This window comes from Theropithecus gelada, chromosome X (genome assembly GCF_003255815.1).
Source record: "Theropithecus gelada isolate Dixy chromosome X, Tgel_1.0, whole genome shotgun sequence".
NCBI classification, from domain to species: domain Eukaryota; kingdom Metazoa; phylum Chordata; class Mammalia; order Primates; family Cercopithecidae; genus Theropithecus; species Theropithecus gelada.
Window position 1 is genome coordinate 89,943,541 of NC_037689.1, and position 24,954 is coordinate 89,968,494.

A 24,954-nucleotide genomic window follows, 5' to 3' on the forward strand; every position below is an offset into this window, starting at 1 on the left:
TCAATTACAATCTGGGTTATCCTCTTGGTTTGCTTAAAGAAGGGAATTCTTCCTCCGCAAATAGGTTTCAATATCTGAAGAAAAGTGCATATCTCTCTCTCTTGTTGGGCCATGCCAGAAGTAGAATAAGACCCCATTTTTGTGGAGGGTGATCATGGAGAACGACAAAGAGAGATTGAATAGAGTCTTGCATAATCCTGGGATGCTGCACCAAATGAAGTAGTGAGGAAGAGAAGGAGGAAAGACCCAGACCACAAGCAGCAATGTGGCTATTTTTGTTACCAGCATTTGGTGTTGAAATTTATTTAGTCAAAGGAAATTGAACAGCAGATCTGCTAGATGGATAGAACGCCGTTAGACATAAGATCCCCTTCTCATAGGCTCAGTTCCAGAAACTATCTTGGAAAAAAAAAAAAAAGGCAGAGCTTAAGCTCTGTATTACTCCTGGCCCATTGGAAGTGGCAATTGGCAATACAGCTGCTTCACCCTCTGGCTGGCTGAAACCTGGATAAGAGGTGAGGGGGGGACCATAAGGAGGAAATATTCATGAAAGCAGACTTGGCCTCAGGATGCACCTGGTGTGGGATATAGCTCATTAAGAGTAATGTAAAACAGCTTATGGTTAAGAGGATAAAGCAAAGGTGGCAAACTAGTAATTAGTGTCCTAATCACCTGAGGTCGTGTATGTTTTGCCAGCATGGTGTTTTAAAAAATAGTAGCCTGATGGCTTTTACGTGGGGTATACACTCTGGAGTCCATCCCACTCCCTATTGTCATACCTGCTTTCTGAGAGCCAGTATGTGCAATGGCTAAGAATACTGGGGCTCTGGTGTCAGATCTCCTGCTTACATAGCCTGCACCTCTCACTTACTATCTGTCCTTCAATTTCCTTATCTGTATATGGGGAAGATAATAGTGCCAACTTATAGTTGTGAACATTTAAAGAGTTAATGTAATAATCTCTCCACGGCTGCTATTATATTTGTCTGACTCCTGAAAGCATTTGAGTTTTCAACCTCTATTATAAAGGGGAGTACTCTAGAGTAGGTGACAAAAACAATTCACAGAGGAAATATTTGACCTAGGCCTTAAAAAATAGGGCAGAGGGACAGACTCAAGCAAAGTCATGGATGCATCAACCCACAAGCTATGTTTGCAGGGCAGAAAGTATTCTTGAGAGCTAACACAGAATTGTTTTCTTTTCTTTTCTTTTCTCTTTTTTTTTTTTTTTTTTTTTGAGACAGAGTTTCACTGTTGTTGCCCAGGTTGGAGTGCAATGGCACAATCTCGGCTCACCGCAACCTCCACCTCCCAGATTCAAGGAATTCTCCTGCCTTAGCGTCCCGAGTAGCTGGGATTACGGGCGTACACCACCACATCAGGCTAATTTTGTATTTTTAGTAGAGACAGGGTTTGTACATGTTGGTGAGGCTGGTCTCGACCTCCCGAACTCAGGTGATCTACCCGCCTCGGCCTCCCAAAGTGCTGGGATTACAGGCTTGAGCCACCACGCCCAGCCTCAAGGCAGAATTGTTTTCTTAAGGAATGGCAGAAGTGGGTCTGAAAAGAAAGTAAAAGATGGACTGCAAAGAACGTGCTGTGTTCTGCCCAGCTGTTTCATATATAGTTATTTGAAATCTCATTGCTGCTTATACCATAAAAAGGTTGGGGCAAAACATCATTTATTTCATGACCAAGTGATAACCACATATTTACTTCCTCCTTTCTGGATAAGGAGATTAAATGTAATTGATCATATCCCACCATTGTCTTGCTTATGGGGAAGCTCAGAACCTAGGGTAAAACTCAACTAGCCCTATAATCTTCATTTTATATTTTTTCTTTCCCTTGATCCTCATTTTCTGTTTGTCTTCCATTATTGTGTGTTGTGACTTTATTATTTACTATAATATTGTATGAGATATTTTATAAGTTGCTATCATTTGTTTGTTGGAAAGCCAGAGTATGAATACATAAATAAAATGTAAATTATTTGAGCTTTCTCCTTTAAACAATAAAAAAGTTTAAAAGCAGAGTGACATGATTTGGACAACACTTTAGAAACACAATTCTGACTGACTGTATTGTGGAAAATGAACCAGAGAGGAGTGAGCTTGAAAGTGGAGAGATCACTCAAGAGATTGTTTCAATTGTACAGGTAGGAGAAGATAAGGGCCTGACTCCGGGTAGTAGCGGGATGGAGAGGAGAGGGTAGAAATAGAAAAAACTGGAGGCAAGGTAGAATTGATATGATGTAGTGATTGAATATGGGGAGAGAGGAGAAAAAGGATGCAACTAAGTAGATGATAGTTAAAGTAGGAAGAATTCTAAGATGACCTCCATAACCTTTGTTCCTTGGTATTACTCCCGTAATTATGTTACATTACATTGCTAAGGGGATTTTGCAGATATTGCTAATATTACTAATTAGTTGACCTTAAGAAAGAAGATTATCCAGGTGGGCCTAGCCTAATCATATGAGCCCTTCAAAAGCAGATCCAAAAGGAAGCAAAAGAAGAAGCCAGAGTGATTCAAATTGAGTTAAATTTAAAATGAGGAAGATTCTTCATTTCTTATGTGGGGGAGGACATATGAAAGTGCCTGAGAATGGCCTCCAGGATCTGATAGTGATCTTCAGCAGCTGACAGCAAGTAATGAAATAGGTACCTCAGTCTTATAACCATAAGAAATTGAATTCTGCCAGTAATCTGAATGATTTTGGAAGTGGATTCTTCCTCAGAGCCTTAAGATTGGAGTCCAGCCTGGTTGACATCTTGATTTGAGCAGTGTAAAACTTTAAGCAAAGAACTCAGTTAAACCCATCTAGATTTCTGACATACAGAACTGCAAGTTAATAAATGAGTTTTGTTTTAAACCACTACATTTGGACCGGTTCTGTGGCTCACACCTGTTATCCTAGCACTTGGGAGGCTGAGGCAGGAAGGTCATTTAAGCTAAGGAGGTTGAGATGAGCTTCACCAACACAGCAAAATCTCCTCACTACTACTTTTTTTCTTTTAAAAAATTAGCTTGTCATGGTGGCATGTGCATGTTGCCCTAGCTACTCCAGAGGCTGATGTGGGAGGATCACTTGAGCCCAGAAGGTTGAGGCTGCAGGGAGCTATGATGGCACCACTGAACTCCAGCCTGGGTGACAGAGCAACACCCTGTCTCAAACAAACAAAGAAACAAGACTGCTAAGATGGTAGGTAATTTGTTTTACACATCAATAGAAATTAATGCAGTAGTTGAGCAGAAACCTTTGGAACCCACATCACATCCTTTTGAGCTACCTCTGAGTCTACCTGCAGCTGTGGTTGACAGCTCTGACTTACCTGAAGCTACTAATGTCCTACCTCAAGAACACAATAAACATCTTTCTGCATTCTTCCCTACTGCCTTTTCTGATGCTGTAGAGCTTGCTCAAAAGTAGCTTAGAAATGCAGAGAAAATTAATGGTCCCAGGAGCAACATTCAATTAGTAGAGAAAGCAAATTGATAGGATAAAGTGTATCTTCTGATACACTTTAGCCTCTGAATGATGTTCAGGAAGACAATTCTTAATTTTGTATTTCAATAGGTTCTTGGAAAACAGATGACGTTTGGTTACATGAATAAGTTCTTTAATGGTGATTTCTGAGATTTTGGTGACCTATCACCCAAGCAGTATACACTGTACCCAATTAATGATCTTTTAGCTCTAACTCCCTTTCCACACTTCCCCCAAGTCTGCAAAGTCCATTGTATCATTCTTATGCCTTTGCACCCTCATAGCTTATCTACCTCTTATGAGTGAGAACATATGATGTTTGTTTTTCCATTCCAGAGTTACTCAACTTAGAATAATAATCTTCAATTCCATCCAGGAATTCTTTATCTACTTGTTGATTGAAGGGCATTTGGTCTGGTTCTATATTTTTGCAATTGCAAATTGTGCTGCTATAAACATGTGTGTGCAAGTATCTTTTCGGTATAATGACTTAGTTTCCTCTAAGTAGATATCCAGTAGTGAGATTGCTAACTCAAATGGTAGATCTACTTTTATTTCTTAGGAAATTGTCACACTATTTTCCATAGGGTTGTAATAGTTTACATTCCCACCAGCGTATTGAAGTCCCTCACTGTTATTGTGTTGCTGTCCATCTCATTTCTTAGGTCTGGTAATAATACTTTTATATATTTGGAAGCTTGAGTGTTAGGTGTATATATATTTTGAATTGTGATTTTTTCCTGTTGGACAAGTCTTTTTATCATTATATAATGTTCCTCTTTGTCTTTTTAAAGGGCTGTTGCTTTAAAGCTTGTCTTGTCTCACATAAAATTAGCTACACCTGCTCACACTTGGTTTCCATTTGCATGAAATATCTTTTTCCATCCCTTTACCATAAGTCTATATGAGTCCTTATGTTTTAGGTGAGTATCTTGAAGACAGCAGATTCTTGGTTGGCGAATTCTTATCTGGTCTGTCATTGTGTACCTTTTCAGTGGAGCATTTAGGTCATTTACATTCAATGTTAGTATTGAGATGTGAGGTATTCTTCTATTCATCTATTCATTGTGCTATTTGTTGCCTGAATACCTTGTTGTTGTTGTTTTTATTGTGTTATTGTTTTGTAGGTGTTGTGAGATTTATGTTTTAAGAATGTTCTATTCTGGTGTATTTCAAAGATTTATTTTAAAATTTACATCTGCCTTTAGCAGTTCTTGTAGTGCTGGCTTTGTATTGGCAAATTCTCTCAGCATTTGTCTGAAAAATGACTATGTTTCCTTCATTTATGAAGCTTACTTTTGCTGGATACAAAATTCTTGGCTGACAATTGTTTTGTTTAAGGAGACTAAAGATAGGACTCCAATCCCTTCTAGCTTGTAGGATTTCTGCTGAGAAATCTGCTGTTAATATGCTGTATTTTCTTTTATAGGTTACTTGATGCTTTTGCCTCACAGATTTTAAGATTCTTTCCTTCATCTTGACTTTAGATACCTGATGACTAGGTGCCTAGGCGGTGACATTTTTGTGATGAATTTCCCAGGTGTTTTTTTCAGCTCTTGTATTTAGATATCTGTATCTCTAGCAAGACCAGGGAAGTTTTCCTCGATTATTTCCTCAAATATGTTTTCCAAACTTTTAGATTTCTCTTCTTCCTAAGGAACATCAATTGTTCTTAGATTTGGTCATTTAACATAATCCCAAACTTCTTGGAGGCTTTGTTCATTTATTTTAATTCTCTTTTCTTTGTTGGATTTGGTCAATTCAAAAGCCTGTTCTTTGAACTCTGAATTTCTTTCTTCTACTTATGTTATTCTATTTCTGAGACATTCCAGTGCGTTTTGCATTTCTTTAAGCGTGTCCCTCATTTCCAGAAGTTGTTACTGCTTTTTGTTTATGCTGTCTATGTTATTTTTAATCTGCTATCTCTCTCTCTGTCTCTCTCTCTATATATATATATAGACAGAAAGAGAGTGAGACATATGCTGCCTCTCTCTGTCTCTATCTGTACATATATGTATGTATATCTATCTGTAGATATATATATCATATAAATGTATGTGTATGTATATATGTACAGAGAAAGATATTTATACATGTACATCAATATACATATATCTTTTTATGTGATGAAAAATCTCTCTGTGTATGTGTGTGTGTGTGTATATATATATAAATCTTTGTATGTACTTTGAAATATGTATATATCAGTTACTCTGCTGAGCACAAGGGTCCTGAGGGAATGAGACCCAGGAAAAGCAAATTTTGATAGGATGTGAAGGTAATAGAAATGTCACATAAAAAGATATTTTATGCAAATGGAAACCAAAAGTGAGCAGGATTATAGAGATAGATAGATAGATAGATAGATAGATAGATAGATAGATAGACAGACAGACAGATAGATAATAGAGAAATTCTCACTCTATAACCCAGGCTGGAGTTCAGTGGCACAATCACAGCTGACTGCAGCCTTGAACTCCTGAGTTTAAGCATCCTTTTGCCTCAGCCTCCAAAGTAGCTGGGACTACAGGTATGTGCCATCATGCCTGGCTAATTTTTATTTTAACTAATTAATTTATTTTTTTGAGATGGAGTCTCACCCTGTCACCCAGGCTGGAGTGCAGTGGCACAATCTCAGCTCACTGTAACTTCCAAATCCTGGGTACAAGCAATTCTCCTGTTTCAGCTTCTTGAGTAACTGAGACTACAGGCGCAGCACCATGGCCGGCTAATTTTTTTATTTTTAGTATAGACAAGGTTCACCACGTTGGTCAGGCTGGTCTCAAACTCCTGACCTCAAGTAATATGCTGGGCTTGGCTTCTCAAAGTGATGAGATTATAGGCATGAGACACTGAGCTCAGCCAAGCTAATTTTAAAATTATTTTTTGTAAAGATGGATTATCCCTATGTTGTCTGGTCTGGTCTTGAACTCCTGGGCTCAAGCAATTCTTCCTCTTCAGCCTCCGAATGTGCTTGAATTAGGATCCTAAAAACGATCAATTCATTGATTCATTAAACAAATATCTACTGGTCATTTATTATGTGATTGTGGAGAGGTGAAATAGTGAATGAGGCAAACTAATTTCAACTCTTCTCATGCTATCAGCCTGATAGAGAAGGATGACCAATGATCAAGTTCTTTGAAAATCTGAAAGACAAGTGCAAGGTGCTTAGGAGCATATCCTGGATGGACCTAACCTAGTATGAATATTCTTTGAGGGCTTTCTAGAGAAAGCAACTTTTCTTTTTCTTTTTCATTCTTTTTTTTTATATATATACTTTAAGTTCTAGGGTACATGCACACAACGTGCAGGTTTGTTACATATGTATACATGTGCCATGTTGGTGTGCTGCACCCATTAACTCGTCATTTACATTAAGTATATCTCCTAATGCTATCCCTTCCCCTCCTCCCACCCCATGACAGGCCCCGGTGTGTGGTGTTCCCCTTCCTGTGTCCAAGTGTTCTCATTGTTCAATTCCCAACTATGAGTGAAAACTTGCGGTGTTTGGTTTTCTGTCCTTGTGACAGTTTGCTCAGAATGATGGTTTCCAGCTTCATCCATGTCCCTACAAAGGACATGAGCTCATTCTTTTTTATGGCTGCATAGTATTCCATGGTGTATATGTGCCACATTTTCTTAATCCAGTCTATCATTGATGGACATTTGGGTTGGTTCCAAGTCTTTGCTATTGTGAATAGTGCCACAATAAACATATGTGTGCATGTGTCTTTATAGTAGCATGATTTATAATCCTTTGGGTATATACTCAGTAATGGGATTGCTGGGTCAAATGGTATTTCTAGTTCTAGATCCTTGAGGAATCGCCACACTGTCTTCCACAATGGTGGAACTAGTTTACGGTCCCACCAACAGTGTAAAAGTGTTCCTATTTCTTCACATCCTCTCCAGCACCTGTTGTTTCCTGACTTTTTAATGACTGCCATTCTAACTGGTGTGAGATGGTATCTCATTGTGGTTTTGATTTACATTCCTCTGATGGCCAGTGATGGTAAGCATTTTTTCATGTGTCTGTTGGCTGCATAAATGTCTTCTTTTGAGAAATGTCTGTTCATATCCTTTGCCCACTTTTTGATGGAGTTGTTTGGTTTTTTTTTTCTTGTAAATTTGTTTGAGTTCTTTGTAGATTCTGGATATTAGCCCTTTGTCAGATGAGTAGATTGCAAAAATTTTCTCCCATTCTGTAGTTTCTTTTGCTGTGCAGAAGCTCTTTAGTTTACTTAGATCCCATTTGCCAATTTTGGCTTTTGTTGCCGTTGCTTTTGGTGTTTTAGACATGAAGTCCTTGTCCATGCCTATGTCCTGAATGGTATTGCCTAGGTTTTCTTCTAAGGTTTTTATGGTTTTAGGTCTAACATTTAAGTCTCTAATCCATCTCAAATTAATTTTTGTATAAGGTGTAAGGAAGGGATCCAGTTTCAAATTTCTACATATGGCTAGCCAATTTTGCCAGCACCGTTTATTAAATATGGAATCCTTTCCCGATTTCTTGTTTTTGTCAGGTTTGTCAAAGATCAGATGGTTGTAGATGTGTGGTATTATTTCTGAGGGCTCTGTTCTGTTCCATTGGTCTATATCTCTGTTTTGGTACTAGTACCATGCTGTTTTGGTTACTGTAGCCTTGTAGTATAGTTTGAAGTCAGGTAGCGTGATGCCTCCAGCTTTGTTCTCTTGGCTTAGGATTGTCTTGGCAATGCGGGCTCATTTTTTGTTTCATATGAACTTTAAAGTAGTTTTTTTCCAATTCTGTGAGGAAAGTCGTTGGTAGCTTAATGGGGATGGCATTGAATCTATAAATTACCTTGGGCAGTATGGCCATTTTCACAGTATTGATTCTTCCTATCCATGAGCATGGAATGGTCTTCCATTTGCTTGTATCCTCTTTTATTTTGTTGAGCAGTGGTTTGTAGTTCTCCTTGAAGAGGTCCTTCACATCCCTTGTAAGTTTAATTCCTAGGTATTTTATTCTCTTTGAAGCAATTGTGAATGGGAGTTCACTCACGATTTGGCTCTCTGTTTGTCTGTTATTAGTGTATAAGAATGCTTGTGATTTTTGCACATTGATTTTGTATCCTGAGACTTTGCTAAAGTTGCTTATCAGCTTAAGGAGACTTTGGGCTGAGACAATGGGGTTTTCTGAATATACAATCATGTCATTTGCAAACAGGGACAATTTGACTTCCTCTTTTCCTAATTGAATACTCTTTATTTTTTTCTCCTGCCTGACTGCCCTAGTCAAAACTTCCAACACTATGTTGAATAGGAGTGGTGAGAGAGGGCATCTTGTCTTGTCCCAGTTTTCAAAGGGAATGCTTCCAGTTTTTGCCCATTCAGTATGATATTGGCTGTGGGTTTGTCATAAATAACTTTTATTATTTTGAGATACGTTCCATCAATACTGAATTTATTGAGAGTTTTTAGTGTGAAAGTCTGTTGAATTTTTTCAAAGGCCTTTTCTGCATCTATTGAAATAATCATATGGTTTTTGTCCTTGGTTCAACTTTTTAAATGAAATCTGAAGTCTGAGAAAGCATAATCAAGGCCAGGCACCGTGGCTCAAGCCTGTAATCCTAGCACTTTGGGAGGCCGAGATGGGAGGATCATGAGGTCAGGAGATTAAGACCATCCTGGCTAACAGGGTAAAACCCCGTCTCTACTAAAAAAAAAAAAAAAAGTAGCCAGGCGAGGTGGCGGGTGACTGTAGTCCCAGCTACTTGGGAGGCTGAGGCAAGAGAATGGCGTAAACCCGGGAGGCGGAGCTTACAGTGAGCCGAGATCCGGCCACTGCACTCTAGCCTGGGCGACAGAGCGAGACTCCATCTCAAAAAAAAAAAAAAAAAAAAAGAAAGCATAATCAAGAGACACCAGAGGGCAGAAGTTAATGAGGGGAGGGAAAGAGGGGTTTGGGCAGAAGGAATCATATGTGCACAGCTCCCAAAGGTATGACTAATGTTTACAGGAAAGGATTGTAGTGAAAAGTAAAGTTGAATAGGTAGATAGAACATAATGTTGCCAGGCTTTTGTAGACTATGGTGGGGTTTTCTGTTTTTATCCTAAGGGTAAGTGGAAGCCCCCGAAGTGTTTTAGGTAAGAGAGTGCCATCAGATTTGCATGTTAAAAACATCATTCTAGCTACTTTGTGGAGAATAGGCTGGCAGTGGGATACATAGCCTGAAGGGGGAGACACTAGCTGGAAGGTGAAATTAGGAATGAGATGAGGGTGGCATGTATTAGCGTAGTGCAGGTGGCAATGAAAAGGAAGTGGACAGACTTTTGAGAAACTTAGGAAATATAATCAACAGAACTTGGTGACTGATGATGAGTGGTGGTAGATTTGCAAGAGAAGGAATAGTTACAGATGATCGCCAAGTGCCTTTCTTAAGCATTTGGGAAGATGGTGGCGCATTTCTGGAGAGAAGAAATGCTGAAATCATATAGACCTTATTGTAGTCACTTCTATCTCCTACTGTCTTTCCATTACCCTAATATCCTGTCAAAATTTGCGTTTCCTGGGTATCATTTCCTCAGGACCCTTGTGCTCAGCGGAGTAACTGACTAGAGCTAAGTAATATTAATTAGTGCTAAGGAGTTAACATGCCAACCTTTGTAGAACTCATCTTGGCATTTTGCCAATAGTCTTTTGAAGAGGATGTTTTTATTAAAGGAGGCAGTGTGGAAAATTGAAAATTGATTTGTAGATAGGAAGGTTTTTTTTCCCAACAAAGGGTGAAGTAATATATATCCCTCTGGTAAGTAACAGTAGGCCAAACCCAAAAGGACTCAAGACTCAGATACTGCTTCTAACCTCTTTTTTTTAAAACACACCTCTGATTTGGCCCAAATGTCAGGAAGACTGGGACTCAGATCTCATGTCTGGGATCCACATTCTATCCCAGCTGGTGGTATGCTGGAACTCACCTATATCAGCTAGTGGGAGATAATTGGTAAATTTTCAGGAATTTCGTGACTAGTTGGCATCACCTTGTAGCTTGAAATTGGCCACAGTAGAAGAATTTACATCACAAAAACTGGCAAATGCTATAAATTAGGGCTTCTGTCCTTTAGACAATTTGTTGTTAAACATTCATTAGCACATCACTGATTTCAGTCCTGCTGAAATGGCTCTGTTGTCTGGGGTATGTAACCTGGCTCTTGGTCTGTCGAGAAGGAATTCAGGACACAAACACACATGAGGAGTGGCTTTTGGAGCAGAAGGTTCAATAGAAAAAGAAAAGAGAGAGAAAAAGCTACCTCATGTTGAGAAAACCCAAAAGAGAATGTCAGAGTGGAAAAAAGAACTGGCTGGTGTGAATGCACTGAGTTTTATAGTCCAGTTTGAGGAGGTGGTGTCTGATTTACATGGGGCTCGTAGATTGGTTCAATCAGTTATGATGTCCACATAGTGGGTGGGGAAGGTTGGTTGCCCCACCCTAATCTTATTATGTAAATGAGCATTCCAGTTGATCAGCACCATCTTGTCTGCTTCTTACTGTACACATGGCTAACAAAGAGAAGGGAAGATGGAGGCACCATCTTGAACATGACTGGCCCAACTTCCGATATCTATGTCTGCAGCTCAATTTTACAGGCTGTTCTTTGTTAAAAAGGAAAATGACTTGGGGCTGCTTTTCATTAAAAAGAAAAGCCTTACCAAGGATTCCCATACCCTTACTATCTGCCTAAGTAATTTATTCTTAGCTCCTGTATCACTGCCACAGACTGACCATGTGGCTGGCTTCTCTGTCTGCACTCACATCTTTGGTAACCTCATCCATTATTGTGATTTTAGATACCATGTATATTCTGAAAGTTCCCAAATTGATATCTCCAATCCAGACATATCTTCTGGATGCCAAACATGTATAGCAGACTTGTATAACCAACTGCCTCTTTAACATTTTGTATTTTCGTTTGGATGTCTAATAGTCATCTTAAACTTAACATGACTTAAACTGACCTCCCAATCTACAATCCCCTTATGCTCCCCATCACAAAATTTCCCCCTGCTGTCTTGTCCATTTTAGCAAATAACAAATTCCTCCAGTTGTTAAGGTCTGAACCTTGGTGTTATTGAAACTACCCTTGCAAAAGTATGACAGTAAGAGAAATCTGACATGGTTGACTCCATCTTGCATCTAGCCTCACAAGTTGGCTGTCTTTGCTCATTCCTGGGTATGGGCCAAACTAACTTTGGGATAAATTTAGTTTACAGTATAAATGATAATAACCTTTCACAAAAACTAAACTGTTTAAAACTAATGAAAGAACACCAAGTTAGGAGAATGAGGGAAACCTGAATTTTAAATAATTGCCAGTCATTATTCTGGAGGTGATAAGATTTTCAACTTCCTCAATTACTCTTCAAGATAACATCACTATTATAGAACCTAAGAACTGCCTTTTGAGACGTCTTTTCAGATTTTTGCATTTTTGACAACCAGATGCCTTCACCACCAGGACCCACAAATAGTCCTGAGGCCTCCACCCAGGAACTGACTCAGCATAAGTGGACAGTTTTGATTACCTGTAATCTCACCTCTGACCCAACCAATAAGCATGCTCCCTACACTAGTCCCCTGCTCACCAAACTATCTTTGAAAAATCTCTAACCTGTGAGCCTTTGGGGAGATTGATTTGAGTAATAAGTCCATCTTCCACGTGGCATGGCTAGTCTCACATCAATTAAATGCTTTATTTACTGCAACACCATGGTCTCTGTGAGTTGATTTTGTTTGTGCAGTGAGCAGGAAGAACCCATCAGGTGGTTACATTATCCTTCAATGTTCCCTTTCTCTCACACCCCACATCCAATCCATCAGCAAATTCTGTTTGCTTTACTTTCAAAATACATCCAGAATCAAACTGTTTATTACTATATCCCATGCTACTATAACCACCCAATGGATTCATTTTGCCTGCTTCCCAAATAGAGCTGATTTATCAAGACAGAGTGCAATAGAGAAAGAGCTTAGTTCACACAGAGCAAGCTGAACAGGAGACTGGAGTTTTATTATTATTCAAATCATTCTCCCCCCAAATTTGGAGGCTAACATTTTTTAAGGATAGTTTGGAAGGCATGGGAATCTGCTTCTAGGTGGGGCCACAGGAATGGTCAGTGGGAATCAGAGGTCCTGGTGCAGCCATTGGTCCATCAGTTGTCAGAAATGCAAAAACCAGAAAAGACATCTCAAAAGGCCAATCTTAGGTTCTACAACAGTGATGTTATCTGCAGGAATAATTGGGGAAGTTGCAAATCTTGTGACCTCTGGAATCATTACTGGTAATCATTTATGTCTACACCTTAGCAGAATTCAGGATTCTCACATCCTCCCAACCTGGTGGCCTTTCATTAGCTTTATAAAGGCAGCTTAGTTTTGGGGGAAGGGCTGTTATCATTTAAACTATAAACTAAATTTCTCTCAAAGTTAGCTTGGTGCAAGCCCAGGAATAATTAAGGGACATTTGAAGGTTAAAGGCAAGATGTGGGCCAGGCGTGGTTCCTCACATCTGTAATACCAGCACCTTGAGAGACTGAGGGGGAAGGATCATTTGAGTCAAGAGTTTAAGATCAGCCTATGCAACATAGTAAAACCATGTCTTAAGGATTTGTTTTTTTAGTTAGTCAGGTGTGGTGACATGTACCTGTAGTCCCCACTACTTGAGAGGCTGAGGCAGGAGGATCATTTGCGCTTAGGAGGTCAAAGGTGTAGTGAGCTATAACCGCATCACTGCACCCCATCCTGGGTGACAGAGTGAGACCCCACCTGTTTTTTTTTAAAAAAAGGCAAGATAAGGGTTGGTTAGATCAGATCTCTTACAGTGTCATAATTTTCTCACTGCTATAATTTTTGCAAAGGCCGTTTTACTATCACCTGGTCTGTGCTGCTATCATCTCTCACTTGGATCATTTGCAGTAGCCCCCTAACAGGTCTCCCTGCTTCCTCCTCTTCCGTTCTGCAGTCTGTTCTCAACATGGAAACCAGAGTCATCTCATTAAAACACAAGTCGGATCATAACAACCCTCTTCTCAAAATTCTCCAAAGACTCCCCAAATAATCTGAGGTTGAACATAAAGTCCTGTAAGACTTTATGAGATCTACCTTACATAACTTATCTCATCTCCCTATATTCCTTCCCTTCCTTGTTCACTTTACTCCAGCTTCAAACATACCAATCTTGCCTTTACCTCATAGCCTTTGCTTTGTCTGGAATATTTTTCCCCTAGATACACACTAGATATAGGTAAGGCACTCCTTAACTCCAATATTTAAAATTGTAAAACTTCCCCCACTCTGCTCCAGCACTCCCTGTTTACCTTTTCTGATTTCTTTCTTGGAACTCATCATCATCTGACACATTGTGTACTATTTATTTTGTGTACTATCTATCTCCCAGGTTAAAATGTAAGTTCCATTGAGAGAAGAGAGAAAGAGACCCCCCCCCCATATTGTTTTATATTGTTTTATACTCAGTACCTGTTTTAAGAAGAAACGAGGAAGTGAAACCAAAGGCAGGCAGCCCAGCACCAGGCACCAGACCCCAAACCAGACCCAAAACCAGGCCTGGGCCTCCCTGACCTAACCTGGTAGTTAAAATTCAACCCCTGACCTAGCAACTGATGTTATCCATAGATTCCAGACACTGTATGGAAGGACATTGTGAAACTTCCCATTCTGTTCTGTTTCACTCTGATTACCGGTGCATTCAGCCCCTGTCACATACCCCCTAGGGTGCTCAATCAATCACGGCCCTTTCATGTAAAATCTTTAGGGTCGTGAGCTCTTAAAAGGGACAGAAATTGTGCACTCAAGAAGCTCAGACATTAGTCTGCTGATGCTTCCAGCTGATTAAAGTGACTTCCTTCACTACCTCTGTGTCTGTGGGGTTTTGTCTGCGGCTCGTCCTGCTACACCATGACAGCAAGGTTTTTGTTTTGTTTTGTTTTTCCTATGTTGTGTACTATTATGTTGTCAGTGCTTGAAACAGTGCTTGAAACATAGTGAACACTCAGTAAATATTTGAAGGAATAAATAAATACATTTTCTAATGTAACTTACTACATAATACTGTAATTTATCTCTTCACACTAAGTGTATAATAGGCACTCAATGAATATTTGTTGAATTAATAAATAATAAAAGTCTTTTATGAACCCTGAAGCACTTACACAATGCTTTATCTTATGAAACCCGAAAATTTGAGACAGGTCTCAGTTAATTTAGAAAGTTTATTTTGCCAAGATGAGGATGTCTGCACAAGACACAGGCTCAGGAGGTCCTGATAACATGTACCCAAGGTGGTCAGAGCACAGGTTGGTTTTATACATTTTAGGGAGATATGAGACATCAATCAATATATGTAAAATGAACATTGGTCTATCCAGAAAGGTGAGACAATTTGAAGTAAAAGAGGGGCAACTCAAAGCAGAGGGGGAGCTTCCAAGTCACAGGTAGATGAGAGAAAAATAGCAGCATTATTGTAAGTTTCTGATTGGCCTTTCCAAAGGAGACAATCAGATATGCATTTATCTCAGTGAGCAGGAGAGATGACTTTGAATAGAATAGGAGGCAGTTTTGCCCTAAGCAGTTCCCAGCTTAAATTTTCCTTTTTAGCTCAGTGATTTTGGGGGCCCAAGATATTTTTCTTTCACATTTTCCCCCTTTTCTTTTTAAAAATCTTTTGGAGAAAGCATAGTAGAAAAAAATGAGTCTTTGGTCTCAGGTTTCATCTGATCTCTCATGGCTAGGTCGTTTTATTCCTAGAAAGGTAGGCCCCGAGTTATTAGGAAAGCTCATTTTTAGAAGGTCCTGTGAAGAGAAAATAGGGGTAAAAAAGGGAGGAAAACAACAACAAACAAAAGAACAATCTTGGAAAATCAATATAGGCCACATAGTCTGAAGTTCATACATCAGTAGGCAGATATGAAAGTCACTTACGTATGTACATAGGATGCTATTATTTTCTTCTGAAGTTTAAGTTGTCCAGCTTCAGTATTCATGGCTTTATGAAAGCACAGCTTAGTTTCCAGTAATTTCAAATTAGGAAAAATGGGGAAAAAGGAAAAAAAATAAAAACATTATTTAGCAGTCTTATAGTCAAGAAAAATTAGAATTTGGTTCAAACTGTAGAAAATAATAAAAATTTTTAAAAAATTAGGTAAGGCTAGAATCTAACAACAGATGTACTACAGTTTTTGAAACATAACTTTTCTCTCTCCAGATTTCCATTTTAACTAAAGACAGATTACGGTAGGACTGGTTAGCTTTATTATACTTGGCCTAATTATTTGTATACCGTGCAGCAAGAATAATCATTTTTACATAGACTTTTAAATTGGCTTTGATGAAACTTTGTTCCATAGAAGGAATCTCAGATAAAACTTTTTTTTTTTTTTTTTTTTTTTAGAAGAAATACGGACTTTTTAATGAAGAGTTTTCCCTTTGGTATAAGCGAGACCGTGGAAACATCCAAATAACAACAAAAGGAGGGTGGGATGAAAACAGTCAACTCTCCCTTATCCACAAGGCCGAAAGAGAGGAGCCTGTTTGCTGTGGTGTGGCCACCCCGGGCCTAGGCTGTACCAGGCCTGTAGAAGGTACTCAGGAATTGTAGGTCTTGCGTTTCCCATCCGTGAAACTGACCAGCATTCAGGCAAACTTCTGCCTCTCAGCCTCGCGGTAAGAGGCCCAAGTTTTTCTAGTCCTAGCTGGAAATCAATTTCATCTGCCTCAGGTCTCTGGTATAAAAGATAATGCTGCCGGTCCCAGTTACCTCACAGGCCTGGAGGAGGAAAATGCCAAGAGCTGTAAAAGGGCTTGGAAAAGTCAAAAAGGTGATATATAAATGTAATAACTGATTAACATTTTGTGCTCAAGAATAAACCATGGAAAACAAAATTAGAAAAGTAAGTCTACAGCCCTAAAATATATGCATACAAAATTTTGAAAGAATGCAGTTGCAATTCTACAGATGGTATTTGGGGATTGTCTACTGCTTTAGAATCTCAATGCCCCTTTTCCTACCTCCACTAAATCCACCTGGGAGAGTTAACTTACAAGAGGCCCAAATTCAATAACCCCCACCCCCCTCCCAGAAAGGGAGGCAGGGCAGAGGCTCCAGGAGGGAGGGCTACACTTTGGCTGTAGAGTACAATAGGCATGCTACATGGGACGGTGGGCCTTATGAAATGTATATGCAGACACCTTGGGGTGAGGGGCCCCCAGCCAGGAGCCACTGAGCAAGGGAGGGATCCATCTCCTCCCTGGCCAGGAGGGGGCCCTGGGGCAAACCCTGAGGGTTGCATATCCCCAGAGAGAGGGGACAGCTGCCACTCCTGCCTCTGTTCTCCCAACCCAAACCGGAGAGGGTGCTGAGCAAGGAGAAGACAGGTCCCAGAAGCCAAGAAGGTGCTGGCATCCCTGTCATTGAACTCAGGGTCCCAATAACTCTTTATGTAAAATATCTTCAGACCTAAGAGATGGTCAAAGGCACAAAGTTTAAACATAGGGGTAGGGGTGTTGAGAGGGGTCTGGGGTACCCTGAAGCCCAGAAGTGTGATTCATTCCCCCTTGCCCAGAAGGGTGACTGTTCCACTGGGCCTGTCAGCAAAGGACATTTTCCATGACAAGCACTCACCTTCTTGGGGAAGGGGCATCAGGTTGACACAGAAAAGACCCAGGTAAAGGGCCACTCTGTACATTAATACTTTGACGATTAATGCTTGGGGAGAAGCAGGATTCTTCCCCAGGTTTCTGACTCAAACCCTCTCACTCAGCTGGATATGAAACCCAGTGTCCACACTACTCCCAGCTCTGACACAAGGCCATGCCCACAGAACACTCCCAACTGAGGTCCTGAGAGTTAGGGAATAGGGTGGAAGGGGTTGGAGGGCATCTTCTGGAAGAGAGTGCTGGGGCAGATCACAGTTTCCGCTCCACAGGTTGCTGTAGACACAGTTTGCTGCCCACAGAGATGATGGGCAAGTGATAGTCCATGTGGTAGCTGATAAGGTGACTGACACTCTCAAAGTGGTGATCCTTTGTCCAAACTACACCCTTGGTCCACCAGCAGCAGATGCTTGGGCTGCCCGCTCTTCAAGCCAGTGAGCACATACTGGCCAGGTGTGGTCATGCTTTCTTTCACCAGGAAGTCCCTGTTGAGCTGCAGCAGTGCCTCAGCCCCCTGCTGGTTCAGCTTCCCATGGAACCAGGGGTCCCCTCAGAGCTGCTCAGCCATGACATCAACTGCAGAGGAGGAGGCACATGAAGAGCATCTTCAAAGGGCTTCATGTCAAACAGGTCCCAGGTTGTGCTGCCACTGATGGCAGGATTGGGGGGCCCAGCACCACTCCCTGCTTGCCGGGCCTTGTCTAGGTTCTGCATGTTGACACAGGAAGGATCATCAAAGAGCTCTCTGCCTGGACAGGGTGGTGGAGGTGACATCTGTTTGCAAACTTCTGGATCTCCCCCAACAGGCTATCCTACAGGCAGTGTAGCTCCCAAGTGGCTGGGGGTCTGGGCACTGGGTAGAGAGGGTTGAGCAGCCCCTAGAGTGGCTGCTTCCCGAAGCCTCATGTATACCACATGCCCAAGAGGGGGTTTCTTCCCAGGAAGTCATTATAGTGCTGATGGTGAGGTGGCTCTTCCTCCTCCTCATCCCAAGCTAAGTCATCAAAGCCAGTCATCCTGTCATGGGGGGTGACTGATTTGGGTGGTTTCCTGAGGTATTGTTTAAAGTGCAACTCAAAGGCCTGGCCAATGGTGCTGATGACATCCTGGGCAAGCCCTTCAGGACACTCCAGAATGTGGCAGGCTTTCCAATTCACAGGGTCTTTGGCAACATTGGCAACATACTTGGCTGTGTCCGGATCCCCACTGGATGCAAATAAGATAGATTGCATGTGGTAGTTAGTGATAATCTGTTTGCAGTCTGTGACCATAAGGTTGAGGCTGCTGGTGGAGGTGGTGAGAGTGATTGGCATTCCAGCAAAATTCAGGTTACTCCTTCCCAAGATAGAGCTGAGTGGATGGCTACAGGGCTTTCTCTTCCTTGTCACCCCCTTAGCACCCAGCACAGCCTCGCACACCTGATTGATGGCCTCCCTGGTGACCTGAGTCCAGGTGTTGAAGTCCAGAGTGCTCATTGACTGCAGGATCTCCACACAGCCCATGTACCAAATCAAGTAGGAAACCCCGGGTCCCATGACTTTGTCATTGGGATGCAGCCAGCCCTGCATGGGCTTATTGACAGAGCTCCCATGGTGGGTCCACTCCTCACCCCCCAGCTGGCCCGCTTCCACCTGAGTCCTGCACCCACCACCTCCACTCAGCTTGTTCATGTCCTGGAGGAGGGGTAGGGGAATGAGTCTGGCATGGCTGCCCCTATGATGCCCTCCCCATCATCGGCTGCCCTTCCTGGCTCCCCCTTAGGCCCCAGGTGTCCCCCGGCCCAATTGGCCAGCCTCTGGTTGCTCATCCAGGGGAAGAAGGAGCACAGAGTAGTGGGACTATCGTCCCCAGACAAAGGGGGCAGGATGGGTCCCAGGGATGAGGCTGATGGGGAAGGCAGTTCCTCTGGCGGGGTGGACCCTGAAGGCCCCTCCTCCAGTGATGACAGAGACTCATTCCACAGTGGATTGTACTTGGGCTTGGGGGGCAGGAGATCCCTAGCTGAGGTGAGAGAGGGGCTACTGCTCAGCCTGGCCCCTCTGTCAGTTTGGGCAAGGAGGCCAGGCAGGGATTATGCCCAGGCCCTTAGCCTGGTCTGACCTCTGTGGCCCAGGAGTCACAGAAGTCCTGGGGAATGAGAGGGATAAGTGGTTTCTGCTCCACAGCTCAGATCCAGACAGTTTTGGGTCCTATCCCCAACCAATGTGGAGCCTCTTCCTCAGATAAAACGTTTTAAAGCTGAGCCCAGCCATGGATTTGTATCACCAAATACCTATAAGTGGGGTAAGTTTCCTCTCCTCTTGAGGTTCCAAGATAAACCTGGGGCTCCTGAACCTGTCAGAAAATGGCATTCTTTACCTACCACAGGTCAGAAACCCTGTATAAGGGTTGTGTAGCAAAGGTATGAGGGCAGTTTTTATTCCTTAAAGGAAAGCACACTATTCCAGTCAAAGCCCTGGTAAAATAATCAGTTTCTCCAATTGTGTCCTGTTACAAATGAAAACAGATTCTTTATGCAAATAACTATATTATTATAAGTTAAGAATATTTAAAAATAGTTTCCAAATCCTGGAGAAATCAGATAGAGAGAAAAAATATGCTCCAAATTTTGTTCATAGGAGCACACTAAATTGGTAAAAGTTGTCAATAGCTCTAAAGAAAAGTTTCAAGACTAGAAAACAAAACAAAGGATCAGCAACATTTTTAGTGAAAAGTCAAAAAGATTCGTCCAGTCCATGCCACTAATTCCTGTTTTGCTTGATATTCACAAAAATTTTAGCTTCTCCATGAATCCTGAAAGTGTTTCCTCTATTCTCATGTCATAATCTCCAAACTTATCAGAAACCTGCATTCAAGAGCACTTGTTAAGAACTTTATAGCTAATTATAAAATCACCTTCTAAAGAGGACAAAACAACATGACAATTGTCCATGGATAACAAAAATTTTAGGGCAGCCATACTCAAAGATACAACTGACAAGGAAATGTGTTACTTCTGTGACACACAATAATTTTAACATAACAATTATGATTATTACTGATAATGAACACTAAATCATATCAGAATTACAGGAGTTTCCCATAATTTTGGAAAACATACCAATAACATATTTATACAAATACACCCCAAAGAAAACCAAACACAATTTCATATTTGACAACACTTCCTGTATACTTTTTGCGCCAAATAAGCCAAATTATGTCATTTTTGAACTTTAGGGAACCTAATATCTTTTTTTTTTTTTTTTTTTTTTGAGACGGAGTTTCGCTCTATCACCCAGGCTGGAGTGCAGTGGCCAGATCTCAGCTCACTACAAGCTCTGCCTCCCGGGTTCACGCCATTCTCCTGCCTCAGCCTCCCAAGTAGCTGGGACTACAGGTGCCCGCCACCTTGCCCGGCTAGTTTTTTTTTTTGTACTTTTTAGTAGAGACGGGGTTTCACCATATTAACCAGGATGGTCTCGATCTCCTGACCTCGTGATCCGCCCGTCTCGGCCTCCCAAAGTGCTGGGATTACAGGCTTGAGCCACCACGCCCGGCCTGGAACCTAATATCTTAAAGAATTAATTAGGTCTACAAATACATAATTTATCATTTCATTTTGGAAACCTTGTCAAATATAAAAGGTTTAAAACACTTGATATTACAAAATAGAATAACAGGTCATTGTAAAATATGTCATTCTAAATGAATTACCAAAGTGATAACTCAAGGGTTTCAAAAAAAAAAAAAAAAGGCAAAAACCGTTATTTGTTGTGGGAGGAGACTTGATTTTCAAAATAACTCCTAATAATAACAGCATGAAGCCAAATAAATTTGTTTCTCAAAATTTTACAAACGATCTATAGCATTTTAATTTTTGACCATCAGATATAACCTCCATAAGCCTTTATAACTTTTATTAAGGACTTGGTTAATGCTTCAAGAAAACCTTGTTAATCTGACACAGGGGCCCATATGCTGGTCTTGCATCAGTGTGTCTTTGAAATTAATGATTAATTTATAGAGAAACTGAATTTATTTTCTCTTTCAAAATCAGCCCTTACAATCTCCCATGTCCAACTTTTCCATGATAGTCTCTGGGCCTTGAGTTGACACAGCTTCAATTTTTGGCCTGTATCTCAGGGATACAGTTTATTTTGATTGGTATCTTCTATGGGGCCTGAAGATGAGACTTTAGTTTCTCTCAGTGTTTAAGATCTAGCAAGACTTGGTGCCCCTTTTACACCCAGGAGTCAAAGCCCTGTAACTCAATGTCACAATGACATTAAAAGCACATACAGGAAGATACATGAATGTAATAACATTAATGTAAAAAAAAATTAAATCTCAGTTTTTTTTCCTAAGCAAACCAAACTTAATAATAATGGCATAGAAATTATTTTGATAAAACATACAATTTATTAGGCCAGTTACCAAAAGGCAAAATAAAAGACCTTCTGCAGTGCAGAGAATATTATGTTGGATGAAAACATTTCCTTTAGACCTTTAAGAAAATGTACCTTTTAAAATGGGAGTGAGAGAAAGCTGAAAAACAGTGAGATGCAATAAAAGTTGAACTTTGGGTTAAAAGAAATTAATATATCTTATAATTTATAATGAGTAAATCAACCTGTTAAGAAAATTTCATTGTTCTAACAAATAATTTAGTGTATAAGTGTTTTTTTTTTTTACATCAAGCCCAATCTCTAAAAGAGCATTATATTTTTTCTTTAGTTACATACAACTTGATCATATAAAAGGTTTTTTTTTTTTTTAATCCTCTTTTATGACTTACACAGACCACTCATGACACGCTGGAACTTTCAGGTTTGTCCTGAATATCACTCTTTCTAAAACAACTAGTCATTTTATTTTAGGTCTAAATTTACCATACAAAATTCTTTCTCATATAAAATTATTTCTCGTTAAACTTTCTTACCACAGAAAACCTCTATTTTTATAACTTTCTTTACATCTCTTATTTCCTGCTTCCTTTTCCTTGTTTTATATATAACCTTTAAATAAGCTTCAAATTACACAAAACTTTTCATCTTTTAAAAAAGTACACACTTTTTTTTAGCAAGAATGTTTTCCTACAATATATTTTTATTGGAAAATACTCAAATAATGCAATGTCTACTATTTAATTTAATATAGCTTTGTATTCTAAATTATGAGAAGTTTGTCTACAAGTATTTATCCCATTACATTTACTTATTTTATTTTAATTGTTTACCTAGATTATTTATGAAAACTGTGATAGTCGTCATTTAAAGTTATTGAACCGCAATTGCAAAATTATAACTGAGACAGAGAAAAAGATTTGACCTAACTGACTCCATCTTGCTTTTAACCTCCAAGCTGTCCTTGTTCATTCCTGGGCATAGGCTGAACTAACTTTGGGAGGGAACTTAGTAAACCTGCTTATTGCCAGTGAACTAGACTGTCTAAAACTACAGGATTAGAAGTTATAATAATCTTACTAAATTCTAGATGCAACTTTTTTCATTAAACCAGTATCAGTCTTATAAACCAATGTCACTCTTATTTATTAAAATTACACAAGCAAAGATTATTCTGTTTAAGGTTGGGTTTATAATTTTGTAATCCCTATGCCAAATTTTGACAACTTGCAGTATTTGGCAGGAATAAGTATGAAATTGCTTGATTAATAAATGTAAACAAAAGGTATGCTGGCAATTCTTAAGACATTTCTAATATTACTTTACCAATAATTTTAAAGCTAGCTTATTTAATAAAGATTTTAACTTAAGTTACATAAACTTGAAAAAGCATTTGACTAATCTTTTCTTTTTTCTTGGCAAAGTATTTGATTCAAGTGCTTTTATTTTCTTAAGCCAATTCATTAGAGCTCTTTATATATTTTCAGTAGTGAAACACTTTGTACACAAAACATAAATACATAGATGTATTAGGCATGCTGATAGAAGTACATCTTATAGATTTCCAAAACCTCCTCTTTTTTTCCTGTCTTAAACTTGCAAACTCTTGATACCTTGTTTCCTTACCCTGGCAGTTGTCAGCTACATAGCCCTAAATCTGCATATTAAAGGAAACAATTCTGGTGAAAATCAGATAGCAAAATTTACATTATAAGGTACAAAGACACTGTCTGGTGAGCTAGAGGGAAATTAAAAGGGATTTAATTGCCAATTGAACATAAAATTATAGTAGTCTATTACACACATATGCATACCCATATACATACACACATAAACACACACAAAGATACTGTAGCTTTTACTTCAGTGCTTTAGCCATGAGATAAATACAAATTCACTAGCTTGTAAAAAAAAAAAAAGTTAGATCCAAACAGTGGTTTTCATTTAAGTAGAAAATAACAGCAGATTTAAAGCAGGCAGAAAAGAAAAATAGGGAAAATTGGGACCTACAAACTCTATAGTCTGCAGGTCAGCCTTGGGACTCTTTTACTTTAATGTAAATATGCACCAAAACCATATTACTTCTATTTTACTCTGGCAAGTAGAGTTGCCATAAGACCTACAGAGTGCTCAAAAGGGGGTCATTCTCCTTATTTTCAGATTATTCATTTCCCACTTTTTTTTTTTTTTCTTAGAAGGAGAAACTGAGCTATGGCCTAGGGGTTTTGTGTTGTGGATCAATATGTGCTGCTTGTGGGCAGGACTCCACAGTTGGTCACAGCTGAGTCAATTCCACCCTCTTACATGTCTCAGTTTCACTCCAGAGGTCTATAACCTCTTGTAGAAGGACGAGCCACAGACAAAACTCCTCAGACACCGAGTTAAAGAAGGAAGGGGTTAATTCAGCCAGGGGCATTGGCAAGACTCCTGTCTCAAGAGCCGAGCTCCCCAAGTGAGCAATTCCTGTCCCTTTTAAGGGCTCACAACTCTAAGGGGGTGTGTGTGACAGGGTCGTGATTGATTTAGCAAGTAGGGGGTATGTGACTGGGGGCTGCATGCACTGGTAATTAGATCGGAACGAAACAGGATAGGGATTTTCACAGTGCTTTTCTATACAATGTCTGTAATCTATAGACAACATAACTGATTAGGTCAGGGGTCAATCTTTAACTACCAGGCCCAGGGTGTGGCGCCAGTCTGCCTGCTTGTGGATTTCATTTCTGCCTTTTAGTTTTGAATTTTTGTTTCTTTGGAGGCAGAAATTGGGCATAAGACAATATGAGGAGTGGTCTCCTCCCTTATTCCCCACTTTGAGACTCTCACTCAATAGTGAGAGTTCTCACTTTCATTTTTACTCTCCATGTCTTCTTGCAAGACAGATCGATAGTGATTCATGTAGTACACTTGTGCTGAAGCATTTTGGTGAACTAAGGTAGTGATGAAGCTTTTATCATTTGAAGAAGTAAAGGTAGCAAACAAGGGAGCAGAAAGCAGGTTCCTATTACTAGTATAACTCTTATAAGAATTTTAAATCCTCCTAGCATTGGAAACCATTTTCTAAACACGGCCCCAGGATCAAATCCATGTCACACTTGCATGGGCACATGTGCCAGCTTTGTCATATCTCTAACTATATCTTCAACTACTTGCCCTTGATTATCTACATGTAGGCAGCAATTAGTAAGGTTAAATTTCCTACAGACCTCTCCTTCAGCTGCTAGCAAGTAGTGGAGAGCTAATCTATTTTGATAGATAGCATTTCTCATCTGAGTTTCTTGCTGGCCAGAATTGTCAAGGCTCTGCCAGTTTTATTAGTGATTATTTCTAAGACAGCTTGTAACCATATGATTTGGTTGATCATGTAAATAGGGGTCCGGTGTCCTCACGA

The 24,954-nt window shown here is 40.0% G+C and overlaps 1 pseudogene; it reads right to left on the reverse strand.

The window, feature by feature from the left end:
* Positions 1 to 17,433: 17,433 nt before the first annotated feature.
* On the reverse strand, positions 17,434 to 19,171 carry LOC112615755 (annotated as a pseudogene).
* Positions 19,172 to 24,954: the final 5,783 nt, after the last annotated feature.